The sequence below is a fragment of the Heteronotia binoei genome, chromosome 20 (genome assembly GCF_032191835.1).
Source record: "Heteronotia binoei isolate CCM8104 ecotype False Entrance Well chromosome 20, APGP_CSIRO_Hbin_v1, whole genome shotgun sequence".
NCBI classification, from domain to species: domain Eukaryota; kingdom Metazoa; phylum Chordata; class Lepidosauria; order Squamata; family Gekkonidae; genus Heteronotia; species Heteronotia binoei.
In genome coordinates, this window is record NC_083242.1 from 32,515,382 (window position 1) to 32,529,447 (window position 14,066).

The following is a 14,066-nucleotide window of genomic DNA, read 5'->3' on the forward strand; positions in this document are numbered from 1 at the left end:
ATATATATATGTGTGTGTGTGTGTGTGTGTGTGTGTACACACACACATACATGCATTATATATATACACATGTATGTATATGTATGTATAGAGGGCCCCGTGGCGCAGAGTGGTAAAGCTGCAGTACTGCAGTCTGAGCTCCCTGCTCACAACCTGAGTTCGATCCCGGCAGAAGCTGGGTTCAGGTAGCCGGCTCCAGGTTGACTCAGCCTTCCATCCTTCCGAGGTCGGTAAAATGAGGACCCAGCTTGCTGGGGGTAAAGTGTAGATGACTGGGGAAGGCAATGGCAAAGCACCCCGTAAATAGTCTGCCGTGAAAATGTTGTGAAAGCAACGTCACCCCAGAGTCGGAAACGACTGGTGGTTGCACAGGTGACTACTTTTACCTTTTAAAAAATATGTATGTATATATGTATGTATGTATATGTGCGTGCGTGTATGTATATGTTTGTGTGTGTGTATATATATACACATATACGCACACATATATATGTGTCTATATATATAGTAGTGCCCCATTGCAGATATTTTTTAATGCTCCTTTCAGTTGCAAAAGTGAATCTGCCATGGAAGAAACAAAGGTCCAGAGTCCTCTTTGATCCAAGTGAGCGTGGTGTGTGTGTGTGTGTGTGACTCATGTTTGTTTGTTAGTTTTGTTTTTGGTGGTGGCATGTGCTGTCAAGTCCGTGGGGATTTCAGGGCAAGAGGTGTTCACAGGTGGTTGCCCATTGCCTACCTCCATGCCCTGCCCCTGGTATTCCTTGAAGGTCTCCCATCCAAATACCAGCCAGGCCCCGCCCTCCTCAGCTTCTGAGATCTGGCAAGATGGACCCGGCCTGGACTTATGCCAACCTCTTTTGTTGAAGAGATTCACAAGACTGGCATTCTACGGTGCACTGGCGTTACTGAAATCTGTCTTTGACTTAAGTATTGCGTATTTGAAAGTGCTGGGCAGGGAAATTACCGCATTAGCCCTCTGGTCGCTAACATAGGAAGCGTTGTTAAGCATGCTGCTCAGAATCAGTCCACTTGAACGTGTGAACGCATGGATCCGCCTTATACTGAATCAGACCCTTAGGCCCATCAGGATCAGTACTGTGTAGTAATTAGGCTTCCCAATCCCCAGGTTCCAGCGGGGGATCGCCTGGTTTTACAAATTTCCCCCCGCCCCCCCCCAGCCAGCTAGCCGGTGGGGGAAGCCCCACCCCCACAGCTCTAGATCTCCAGCAGTTTTAGGAAATAATGGGAAATTGATCCGCGGATATCAGGGGCTCTAGAGGGGCTGTGTTTTGAGGTAGAGGCACCAAATTTTCAGTATAGCATCTAGTGCCACTTCTCAAAATACCCCCCAAGTTTCAAAACAATTGGACCAGGGAGTCCAATTCTATGAGCCCCCAAAGAAGGTGCCCCCATCCTTCATTATTTCCTATGGAAGGAAGGCATCTAAAAAGGTGTGCGGTCCCTTTCAATGTGATGGCCAGAACACCCTTGGAGTTCAATTATGCTTGTCACAGCCTCGCTCCTGGCTCTGCCCCCAATGTCTCCTGGTTCCACCCCCAAAGTCTCCTGGCTCCACCCCCAAAGTCTCCTGGCTCCCTCCCCAAAGTCCCCAGATATTTCTGGAATTGGACTTGGCAACCCTAGTAGTAATGGTCACACGACTCAGGGTTGAGGTTCATGCACCAGTCTGTCCATGCTGCTTGTGTCTCTCTGACAGCGGTCGCGTCGCTTTATTTTATACATTCCTCTGTACACAAATCGTTGACTAACAGCGTGCAGAATGAAACGACCCATGTTTACATAAGCTGGTAACCCCAACTGTGGATTCCAGGAGGGAGGTGAAAGGGCAGCACATTCCGAGACCCTCAGCATTCTTGCGTAGGTCAAGGTACGTGAAAGCTTAATGCTGCCTTCTGAGTCTTAAGATGGAGGCAGGACAAGGCTGGCCAGGCCATTGTCCTTCCTTCAGTACTGTCTGCTTAGACTGGCAGAGGCTGTCTCAGATGTCTTCCACATCATTTACTATCTGAGCTGAACTGGAGATTGAACCAGGGACCTTCTGCATGCCGAAGCAGATAACTCAACCATCAAGAACATACAGATAGATGAGGCGGAGACTGCCTTGTACTGTTCCATTCAAGTCAGTATTGTCTACTCAAGCTGGCAGTGGCTCTCCAGGGTCTCAGGCTGAGGTCTTTCCTGTCACCTCCTGCCTGGTCCTTTTTAACTGGAGAGGTCAGGAGATTGAACCTGGGACTTTCTGCATAAAAAGCAGAGGCCCTGTCTCTGAAAGTGCACAGATAGCTGCAGCGGCCTTACACTGAATCAGACCTTGGGTTCATCAGGGTCAGGATGATCTTACTCAGATTGGCAACAGCTCTCTAGCTCTTTCCTATTACCCCTTTCCTACCTGATCCTTCTAACTGGAGAGGGCGGGGATTGGAGCTGGGACCTTCCGCATGCCAAGCAGAGGCTCTGCCATCGACCCATTCCTATCGCTACGCACAGGCTGTTGTATCAAAATAAAATGAAGCAGATGAACCGTGGTTCCTTTTTCTGTGGAGTTTCCTGATTTACCGCTTGCACAAGAAGCAGCCTGTCTTTTGACCTCACCATATGCTGGTAGAGCTAGGTCAGGGGTGTGAACTTTTTTTTTTTTTTGCAAAACTTTTTATGATAAAGTTTGGTCGATGGAATAAATTGTGCTGCCTTCTGCAGCAGACCACCAGGTGGAGTTTCCATCAGACTAGCATTTAGCCTGTTCTGTGCTTCAGCCGTGAAATACTCCAGGCCAAGATGGGAGAGAGCCTTGCAAAGCAAGCTCTCCTTCCCTCACTTCCTCCCCAAGGGAGGAGCCTCAGCCAATGGAAAAAATAGAGGTTTGCTCTGTAGTTCCTTTGCGATTGAGCAAGCCTGGTAAAGCAAGCTCTCCCTCCCCCTTTCTTTCCCAAGGGAGGAGCCTCAACCAATGGAGAAAATAGAGGTTTGCTCTGTAGTTCCTGTGCAATTGAGCCAGCCTGGCAAAGCAAGCTCTCCCTCCCCCTCTCTTTCCCAAGGGAGGAGCCTCAGCCAATGGAGAAAATAGAGGTTTGCTCTGTAGTTCCTGTAAGATTGAGCAAGCCTGGCAAAGCAAACTGTGATGCAGAAGGAAGCAAGAGAGAGGGAGAAGGAAGCAGACAACAGTGAGTTGCTCACGGGCCTGATAGGAACCCTCCAGGGGCCTGATATTGGCCCTCAGGCCACATGTTTGAAGTTGTGAGCTACTGCAGACACTAGTTTGCTCCGGGGCCATCCTTCCTGAACGAAGACAAAAATGAACCCTTAAATAACTCACTCAGTGGCAAAATATTTCTCAGTAGTGTTCTTTCCAAAATGAAGGTCTTGTGCTGCTAATATGTACTAAGATTTTAACTCTAATTTTATCTTGTTATAATGTTTTATAACGTTAAAGCATTTTAGAGAATTTTATATTAATATTAGGTAGTCTTCAGATTTAATTATGTCTTGTGATTTATGGTTATTGGTTTTCCTCCTTGTTGCTAGTTTATTTTGGTTTTAAATTATTTGTAAATTTGTTTTGTATTTACTGTCTTGTTTTATCTTGAGCTTAAGACCATTGGTCAAAGAAGCTAACAAATAAAAGGAAAGGACAAAAATGTTTGAGCTCGAAGCTACAGAACTGTGAGCTAGCTCACACTAACTCAGCTTAGAGGGAACACTTGGTCCAGATAACGTTCTTTCAGGTGCTTTCAGTTCAATAAGCAGGCATCTTTTCAGCAATAATAATCAGGGCTTTTTTGTAGCAGGAACTCCTTTGCCTATTAGGCCACACCCCTCTGAAATAGCCAGTCCTCCAAGAGCTTACACTAGGCCCTGTAGGAAGAGCCCTGTAAGCTCTTGGAGAATTGGCTACATCAGGGGTGTGGGGCCTAATATGCAAAGGAGCTCCTGCTAGGAAAAAAGCCCTAATAATAATACATTCTCATCCCAGGAGGTAAATAGGTCTCTTAAGGTTACTCGTGGCTTTCTGGCAAAGGGAGCTTTGACTCTTGAAAGCTCATGCCCTGAAAATCTTGTTGGTACTACCAGACTGGATTCTTGCTTTTCTACTTAAGACCAACAGTGGCCTTCTGAAATTACCCCGGCTTATATACATACCTGGTGAACAAGTTTTACTTGGTGGGAGTGGATAGCCACTGCCACACTTGAAGAAGGGTGGGGTTTGGCTGCTGGATGACGGAACGCTAAGGAGAAGGATCAGATTTGCGTGTGGCTGGTTGGAATTTTTAAAACCTCCGCTGGGAATGCTGCTGTTCCATTTGGGACTGAATATTTCCACGCCGAGTCTGTGAAATCTGGAAAGCCTTGGAACGTGTGATGCAGTTTTGTAAACAGAAAAGCCAGAATTTATATCCCTTTGGGGGGGAAGGGAAGCAGAGTTGCCAGGATTCTGCCATTGCAGTTTAAGAACATCATCAGAGCCCTGCTGGATCAGACCAGTGAGGGTCCATCTAGCTGCCCGTCTCACACAGTGGCCAACCAGTTTCACTGGATGGACAGCAACAGGGCACAGAGGCCGAGACCTTCCCCTTGGAAGAACATCAGAAGAGCCCTGCTGGCTCAGACCAGTGAGAGTCCACCTAGTCCAGCCTCCTGTTTCACTCAGTGGCCAACCAGTTCCTCTGGAGGGCCAGCAACAGGGCACAGAGGCCGAGGCCTTCTCCTGAGAAGAACATCAGAAGAGCCCTGCTGGGTCAGACCAGGGAGGGTCCATCTAGTCCAGCATCCTGCCTCACACAGTGCCCACCCAGTTCCTCTGGAAAGCCAACAACAGGGCACAGAGGCCGAGACCTTCCCCTTGGAAGAACATCAGAAGAGCCCTGCTGGCTCAGACCAGTGAGGGTCCACCTAGTCCAGCCTCCTGTTTCACTCAGTGGCCAACCAGTTCCTCTGGAGGGCCAGCAACAGGGCACAGAGGCCGAGGCCTTCTCCTGAGAAGAACATCAGGAGAGCCCTGCTGGGTCAGACCAGTGAGAGTCCATCTAGTCCAGCCTCCTGCCTCACACAGTGCCCACCCAGTTCCTCTGGAAAGCCAACAACAGGGCACAGAGGCCGAGACCTTCCCCTTGGAAGAACATCAGAAGAGCCCTGCTGGCTCAGACCAGTGAGGGTCCACCTAGTCCAGCCTCCTGTTTCACTCAGTGGCCAACCAGTTCCTCTGGAGGGCCAGCAACAGGGCACGGAGGCCGAGGCCTTCTCCTGAGAAGAACATCAGAAGAGCCCTGCTGGCTCAGACCAGGGAGGGTCCCATCTAGTCCAGCATCCTGTCTCACAGTGGCCAACTAGTTTCACTGGATGCCCAGCAACAGGGCAGAGGCGCCGAGGCCTTCCCCTGATGGGAACATCAGAAGAGTCCATCTAGTCCAGCCTCCTGTCTCACACAGTGGCCAACCAGTTCCTCTGGAGACTCAACAAGAGGGCATAGAGGCTGAGGCCTTCCCTTGGTAAGAAAAACTGTAGTTTTCTTCTGGTAGGCCAAAGCCACAGGAATCCCAGCAGGTTTTCTGCAGTGAGCCACCTCCTCCCCACCCTGTGCATACCCACGCAGAAACTTTTCTTACTGGCAGGAAAAAGTGGAACATAAAGCCATGCTCAGCTACACAGGGTCCTCTGGTGTGTCTTCATGGCTTATTGCGAGACCTTGTATGCGCCACTTTCCAGGAAAGGACTCGCAACACTTGGCTGCAGAGACGTTGTTAATTATTAGTCAACGCATAAGTTTATCAGGATGTTGAGCTGTGTACTGGATGTCCTGTACTGGCTCTTCGTTGACTTCTTCCTTTGAATGTTGATATTGTTTGGATCTTTAATTATAGCAGCTTGCTGTGCTCCAATTAATGTCTTTTGATTTGCAAAATTAGGGGGGGGGGATTGGAATATGGCCACCTTCTCTAGTCTGTGCTTGGTCATTACTAAAGCACAGAGTAATCCCCCTTCTTGTTTGGAGGTAGGAAGAGGCAAGTTGAGTTGGATCTCTTTCCCCACAGCACTCTCTCTCTCTCCCTCTCTCTTTCCCCTCCCTCCCTCTCCCTCCCTCCCTCCCTTCCCTCCCCCTCTCTACATTCCCATCCCACCCCCGTCCTTATATCCCCCAACCCTACCCCATGTTCATACTGGACTTGAAGAATAGGGGAGGGAGTACAGTGTGGTGAGAAACTTACGTGGGGCACCGAATGGCTCTTCACCGTTCTTTCCATCGCTCTGGGGCTCAGCTCAGTGAGGAGATGAACATATGAAGCTGCCTTATACTGAATCAGACCCTCAGTGCATCAAAGTCAGTATTGTCTACTCAGACTGGCAGTGGCTCTCTAGGGTCTCAAGCTGAGGTTTTTCACACCTATTTGCCTGGACCCCTTTTTAGTGGAGATGCCGGGGATTGAACCTGGGACCTTCTGCTTCCCAAACAGATGCTCTACCACTGAGCCACCGTCCCTCCCCTATACACATGAACAAATGAAGCTGCTTTCTACTGAATCAGACCCTTGGTCCATCAAAGTCAGTATTGTCTACTCAGACTGGCAGCAGCTCTCCAGGGTCTCAAGCTGAGGTTTTCCACACCTACTTGAACATAAGAACATAAGAGAAGCCATGTTGGATCAGGCCAACGGCCCATCAAGTCCAACACTCTGTGTCACACAGTGGCAAAAAATGTTATATACACACATACACTGTGGCTTATAGCCACTGATGGACCTCTGCTCCTGGACTTGCCTGGACCCTTTTTAGTTGGAGATGCCGGGGATTGAACCTGGGACCTTCTGCTTCCCAAGCAGATGCTCTACCACTGAGCCACCGTCCCTCCCCAAATGAATATGAAAACAGTGTATATCACTAACAATTTGAGTATTTAACACCTCCCCCACCAAAGCCTATGAAAATGTAGACCCGGTTTTCAGCCTTTGGTATAGGTCATTCTTAGGGAGAGGCTGATCCTAACCTGTATGCAACACACCCCTTCTCATAGGCGGAGGCCTTCCAAGGTCTCTGCTGGTGACAATGATTTCTTATCTCCTCATTGAGGATTATGTACTTTAAAATTTACTTGAATGGCTCTGCCAAAAGGGCTGCTGTTCTGCATCTAGGCCCAAGAAAGTTTCATGACCCTTGAAAAATGGTTCAAAACATCTGCACCAGTGATATAGGTATGTGTGAGAGAAGAAGACACGTAGATTTATACCCCGCCCTTCTCTCGGAATCAGAGTCTCAGAGTGGCTTACAATCTCCTTTATCTTCTTCCCCCACAAGAGACACCCTGTGAGGTGGGTGGGGCTAAGAGAGCTCCCATAAGTTGCCCTTTAATGGACAGCTCTGCGAGAGCTATGGCTGACCCAAGGCCATTCCAGCAGCTGCTAGTGGAGGAGTGGGGAATCACACTCAGTTCTCCCAGATGAGAGTCCGTGTCAAGCTAGATTTGATGCTTTCACACTCAATAAATAGTGTACTTTCAATCCACTTTGAGTGCACTTTGCAACTGGATTTTAGTGTGTGAAATAGCAAAATCCACTCGCAAACAGTCACTGAATAGGATTGAAACGGCATTATTTAGCGTGTGTGAAAGTGCCCATATTTGTCTCCCCTGTTAAAAGGATCATCTGCAAGACCATAAATATTTTTTTCAGGCTGAAATACCGATCCTTTACTCTGAGAAAGTAATAACCTGTTAATGACGGCAGTCTTGTACTGACTTTCCTGTTAACACACAGAACAGCATACAGTATTCTTTAATGATCTAGACGAGTTTATTTCTTAAATGATGATAAATCTGTATCTTAGGAAATAATTTAATAAAAATCTTTAAAATGTTCTTTTTACATCAGTAGACTTCTTTCCCTCGGTATATATACAGTAATATTCATTGTCAGGCTGAACAGTTTTGGCTCATATTTACAAAGAAATCTGAAAACTTCAGGCATTGAAATGGAAAAGGCCCCATATTTGAGAACAGAATTCAGTTCTGATTCCTTAAAATTCTTTGTTTTCCCTGCTTGAGGTTTTGCCTTCAGACTCATTTTGTTAGTTATTAGGTATTTATTTGAATGCTGTCTTTAAAAAAAACCACACAGTCCAGAATCTGACACGCATACAATTTGACACACGCATACTCACACCCAGCCAAAACAGTTCATAACTGGGAAATTACATTTATTGCCAATGAAAGTGATTCCCAAAGAACTATGCAAACATTTTGAATGTCAGAGACTCAAAAGTATAGATGCAAGCACTGTAATTTGTACATTCTCAGAAAAAGGTGGTTAAATCTTTCCACATATCTAAAATTCTCTTTTTTGTTTTAGCAGAACACTGAACTAAGCTTGTAAAGTAAAGACAATTAAACCACAGCTGTAATCCTGAATGCAAACTCTTGTTACTAAAAACCCAACTGCATATTCTTCAGCCACGCTTACACAGACGTCTGGGAGGCCAAGAGAGGCGACAAAGGCAGAGACCATGTTCTTGGTATTTACCGTATATCCCGCCAGACCAATCCAGAGCCTTCATAGTACCAGCCAATCACAAGGCCCGATGTTGGGCTTGGCAACGCTTGTTACTGGATGTTAATCCATAGCCAGATGGGCTGGCATTTTTCTTTTAAAAAGAGGGAATTCATAGCAGTGTATTGAATTTAAGCTGGAATGTAATTATGACGGGCAAAACTGAGCTTTCTGAAACGGGAGATAATTCTGTGAGTGGCAAAGAAGAAAAGAAAATAAGGTTCTGCCGTCCCAAGATCTGTGAAATTTTTAGAAGGAGGGATTATTCTAGCTCCAGTTTGCCTCTGCTGCCTGGAGGTTCCATGTGTGTTTAAGAAAACGCTCGACAACATTAACTGAAAACGGAAACACTGAGCTAAATGTTTTCCTGCTGAGAGTTGAAGTCTCTGCTCGGCAGGAAAGGGTAAGGCAACGTGAGAATTACTGCACTGCTGGGTGGCGTCCAGGGTTTCGGGCTTCTTCCTGTCTGAGGTGCCACACGGATGCCACCCCCCCGCCACTCTTAAGTGGTATGACTTCAGCAATAACCTGCTTGCAAAGAAAAATGGATAAACGTCACCTGAGTGGGCATGACGACGGGTTGGAGTCCACGGTGCTCTGTTACCCTCTTATTCGAGTGAGCTTTTCAGCCGTAAGAACCGGTCAGATGTGTCCCAGTGTTGTTTTGGCAAATGGCGCCGTCTGGCAGGAGGGCAGGGAGGAGAGAGCGATGGGCCCCAACGTCTGCCCACTCATGTATGCTAGCGAAGCAAGGCATGGTGTTGAAAAAGCTGCTGCGCTCCTCTGCTTAGAGAAACACGTATCATGGCCACACACAGACGGCAGGCAAATCATTCGTGGATCAGGTTCTTCTGCCCAGTGGTTTGCTTTTCATTAATGAAGCTGCCTTATCAGACCATCAAAATCAGTAGTGTTTACTCAGACTAGCAGCAGCTCTCCAGGGTTTCAAGTTGAGGTCTTTCACATCACCTGCCGCCCGGTCATTTCAGCTGGAGATCCAGGGATTGAACCTGGGACCTTCTGCATGCCAAGCAGGCGCTCATAACACTGAACCACGCCTCGCCCCTAATTAGTGAATCGCTGCAGGCAAAAGACCCTCGCTCTGGTGACTAGCTGAGGGCAGAAGACCAAGCTTTCCTGGTGCCCACAGCAAGCTTGGCCAATCGGAGAGTTTTATACTGCCTGCCTGTTGTAGGGGTTCATGTTGAGCAACCCCGTTCCTTTTCTGCACCTTGAGAGGCCTTTGGGCACAGTCTTGCAGGTGGTAAAGGACAGAGAATGGTGTAACTCTTAGCTAGATTTGAGCTCTGTGGCACCTCACAGACCAATAAGGTTTTGGGGGGATGAGTTTTTCGAAAGTCAACGCTCCCATTGTTAGGTATTGGGTATCTGATGAAGGGAGCATTGACTCTCGAAAACTCATACCCTGAAAATCTTGTTGGCTTCTAAGGTGCTTCTGGATTCGAATCTGGCTCTTCTACTGCCTAGCAGCGCGACAATCCTCCCAAACGATCTCTGTGTTGGTCTGAAGCAAGAGCCACCTAGAATAAATGTCAGATGTTTGAGAGCTGCAAGACATGAATGTCAGATGCTTGAGAGCTGCGAGGGAGGGAGGGAGGAAGGAAGGAGATGGGGAGGGAGAGGTGGAAAGAAAGCAAGATTACTGCAACGCCCTCTTCATGGGGCTGCCCTTGTGCCGAACTCGGCGGTTGCAGCTGGTGCAGAACGCGGCAGCTAGGCTGCTATTGGGGCTTCCAAGATGGGAGCACATACAGCCAGGGTTGCGCGAACTGCACTGGCTGCAAGTGGTCTACCGAGTTCGTTACAAGGTGCTGGTCATGACCTTTAAAGCCCTATATGGCCGAGGGCCTGTCTACCTGAGGGACCGTCTCTCCCCATATGAGCCCCAGAGAGCACTGAGGTCAGCTGGTAAGCACCAGCTGAATATCCCTGGGCCAAGGGAGGCCAGATTAAAGACCACCCGGGATCGGGCCTTCTCCGTTGCGGCCCCACTACTCTGGAACCAACTCCCGGAGGAGGTACGGGCCCTGTGATGTGTAAATCAATTTCGCAGGACCTGTAAGACACACCTCTTCAGAATAGCCTTCGCCCATGCTGAGCTAAGATAACGTCGCTGTGTATGTTTCTTCTCTTTTACTGAATTTAAGATCTATTTAGCACCTTAATGTTAATTTAAAATGTAACTGTACACTGATTTAAGATAATTTTATTGTTTTATATGATTTTACTATATTGTATTGCATTCCTATGTTGTGAGCCGCCTTGAGCCTGCTTGTGCAGGGAGGGCGGGATACAAATAAAAAGTTATTATTATTATTATTATTATAAATGCATTTGCCAAGACACCAGTTGGCTTGGCTTGGAGAAGTGATTTAAAGAGAGAAATGCCTTCTCCAAGCTGGCTGATGGGGCAGTGGGGGCTTCACGAGCCGCACAATATGTGCGAAAGAGCCACGTGTGGCTCCTGAGCCACAGTTTGGCCACCCCTGAAGCGATAGAACAAAGTTTGATTCCAGTAGCACTTTTAAGACCAAATTCTGGGTATCAGGTTTTGTGTGCACGCACACTTCTTCAGATACCTGAAATGTTTCGATGCACATAAAAGTACCTGAACAAGACTACCTGAAGAAGTGTGCGTGAACACGGAAGCTTACGCTCAGAATTAAACTCTGTTGCTCTTAAAGGTGCTACTGGAGTCAAGCTTTGTTTTCTTTAGGATGTGAGGGGGCCTGAGGCCCAGAGCCCCTGTTGGAGGGCCACCTGCCCCCCCCCTTTCCACAAACATCCGCTCCAACGAGGAACAGAGTTATTCGAAGCCTAAGAAGAATCTCATACTCAGCAAATGAATTAAATCAACTGCAGCACTTAACAGATCAGGCGGGAAGCACTTTTGTTTAGAGGGGAAATGACATCGTGCAGTTGGTTACATCGAAACTGTGAGAAACCGTTTTTGGGGGGTGGGGGAGTCTGTTTTGAACAGAGAGTTTTGCAGAGCATGAAGAAAGCTGTTGAGAGAGCAGGAAAGGGGGGGAGCATGAAGAAAGTTGTCAGCAGCTGACGAAAGTGCCCCTGAAGGCCGGAGACCGTGAGCAGTGTTCCCTCTAAGCGGAGTTCGCGTGAGCTGAACTCATAGGGTTTTTAGCTTCTGGCTCACACATAGTCTTCGCTCAGCCTGCTCAGGAAGGATGGCCCCAGAGCACAATAATCGATCCAGGAGCCCACCACTTTCATGCCAGGAGCTCACAAAGTAGAATTTTTGCTCACAAGACTCCACAGCTTAGAAGGAACGTTGGCCAGAAGCAAACCTCTCTACTTTATTCCTATTTCCAATATTTGAACGTCGCAAGACTTTAGCAGTGGGTGATATAATGGGATTTAGATGCAATATTCGAAATGGAAGAAGGAAGCGAACGTCAAGACAAAATGATTCCATGCAATGTAACGGGGTGGCCAAACTGTGGCTTTTGTTGTCGCTCCTTCTTGGTTCTGTTTGTGTTTGTGCGTTTTATCCTTCCTAACATCTCTCTGTCTATCCCATTTTTATCAGGGGTGGCCAAACTGAAGCTCGGGAGGCACGTGTGGCTCTTTCACACATGTGGCTCTTTCACACACATTTTTTAACCAAAATCCTTAGCTCCACACTGCACGTGCAATCTAAGTTTGCACGTGTAGCAGATACAAAAGCCTGATGTCCACAGTGGGGATTCAGAAAGCCACGGGTGGGTGCGTTCATGAAGGCCCAGGGGGTTGCAGATTTTGTCCCTTTGGCCTGCAACTGTCCCTTTGGCTCCTGAAGCCCCCAATACCCCATCGACTGGCTTGGAGAATAAATAAAAAGTATTATTATTATTATTATTTGTCTCTTTCAATCGCTTCGCCAAGCCAACCAGCGGCTTAGAAAATGCATTTAAAGTTGTTGCTTTCTTTCCCTTTCTCCTTCATCTTTCCCCCCATCTATTTTCCTCCCTCCCTCCAACATCTGACATTCATGTCTTGCGGCTCTCAAACATCTGACGTTTAATCTATGTGACTTACATTAAGCAAGTTTGGCCAGCCCTGCGATGTAACATTGAGATATGGGACGCCGTGGGGGGTGGGGGGAAAATCCCGATTTCTGAAAATAGTAGACAATGTGAAACGGTAGTGCAGCTCATCCAGGGGGATAGGGTCTTGTGGGGTGGTCCTTCATAAGGAGGAAAAAAACCTTCAACATAGTAATTAAATTATTGTGAATTAAAGGACTGGAAGGGGGGGGGGGAGACTTACAGTTAAATTGTGTATTCAATAAATTGCTGTAACAATCGAAAAGGTAACTGGGGACACAGCTGAGAACCGTAGCAGTTCCTTCCTGAGCAGTGCCTTCTAAGTCCGCTGAAGACATTATGAGTCTTAGAAAGGGACCCCTTTGCTTCAGATGGCACTGTAAGTAACCAGTAGGGAAACTGGGGGGGGGGGGGGGGAGGTGGTACTGAAGAAAAGAGTGCAGTTGTATTAAAAATACTGAAGGCACTGGAAGTACATTTTTAACCAAAATCCTTAGCTCCACGCTGCACGTGCAATCAAATTTTGCACGTGTAGCAGATACAAAAGCCTGATGTCCACAGTGGGGATTCAGAAAGCCATGGGTGGGTGCGTTCATGAAGGCCCAGGGGGTTGCAGTTTTTGTCCCTTTGGCCTGCAACTGATCGTGTTGCACCGAGCGATGCTCCACCAAGTCTCCCGACTTCAGGGAGAGGGTTTTGGGGAGGTCTTCCCAAAAGGACACCACGGTATAAAGCTCTCTTACACGGAATCAGACCTTTGGTCCATCAGGGTTGGTCTTGCCTACTCAGACTAGCAGCAGTTCTCCAGGGTCCCTGGCAGGGGTGGAATTCCAGCAGGAGCTCCTTTGCATATCAGGCCACACACCCCTGATGTAGCCAATCCCTCAAGAGCATACGAGGCTCTTTTTTTGCAAGCTCTTGGAGGACTGGCTGCATCAGGGGTGTGTGGCCTAATATGCAAAGGAGCTCCTGCTAGAATCCCATCCCTGGTACGGGGTCTTTCCCCTCTCTGACTACCCGATCCTTATAGCTGGAGGTGTTGGGGGCTGAACTTTCTGCATGCCGAACAGGTGCTCTGTCACTGAGCTACAGCCCCTTCATGTCCATCTGCAGAGCCCCCCAGGCCTTCAATTTAACCGGGCTTGCTCTTCTGGCTAATCAAACCGTGATCAGAGGGAGGCGCAATGCCTCGGTCTGGGGTCAGAACAGTACACAAAGGGGATGGCTCAGTGGTAGAGCATCTGCTTGGTAAGCAGAAGGTCCCAGGTTCAATCCCCGGCGTCTCCCAAAAAGGGTCCAGGCAAATAGGTGTGAAAAACCTCAGCTTGAGACTTGGAGAGCCGCTGCCAGTCTGAGTAGACAAGACTGACTTTGATGGACCGAGGGTCTGATTCAGTCAAAGGCAGCATCATATGTTCAAAGCGACTTGTGACATGCACCAAGACCAGCA

The 14,066-nt window shown here is 47.9% G+C and overlaps 1 protein-coding gene across 1 annotated transcript in view; it reads left to right on the plus strand.

The window, feature by feature from the left end:
- C20H7orf50 (chromosome 20 C7orf50 homolog) overlaps positions 1–14,066 on the plus strand; it is a 237,553-nt gene that overhangs the window by 67,907 nt on the left and 155,580 nt on the right. The gene's annotated exons all lie outside the window — the stretch shown is intronic.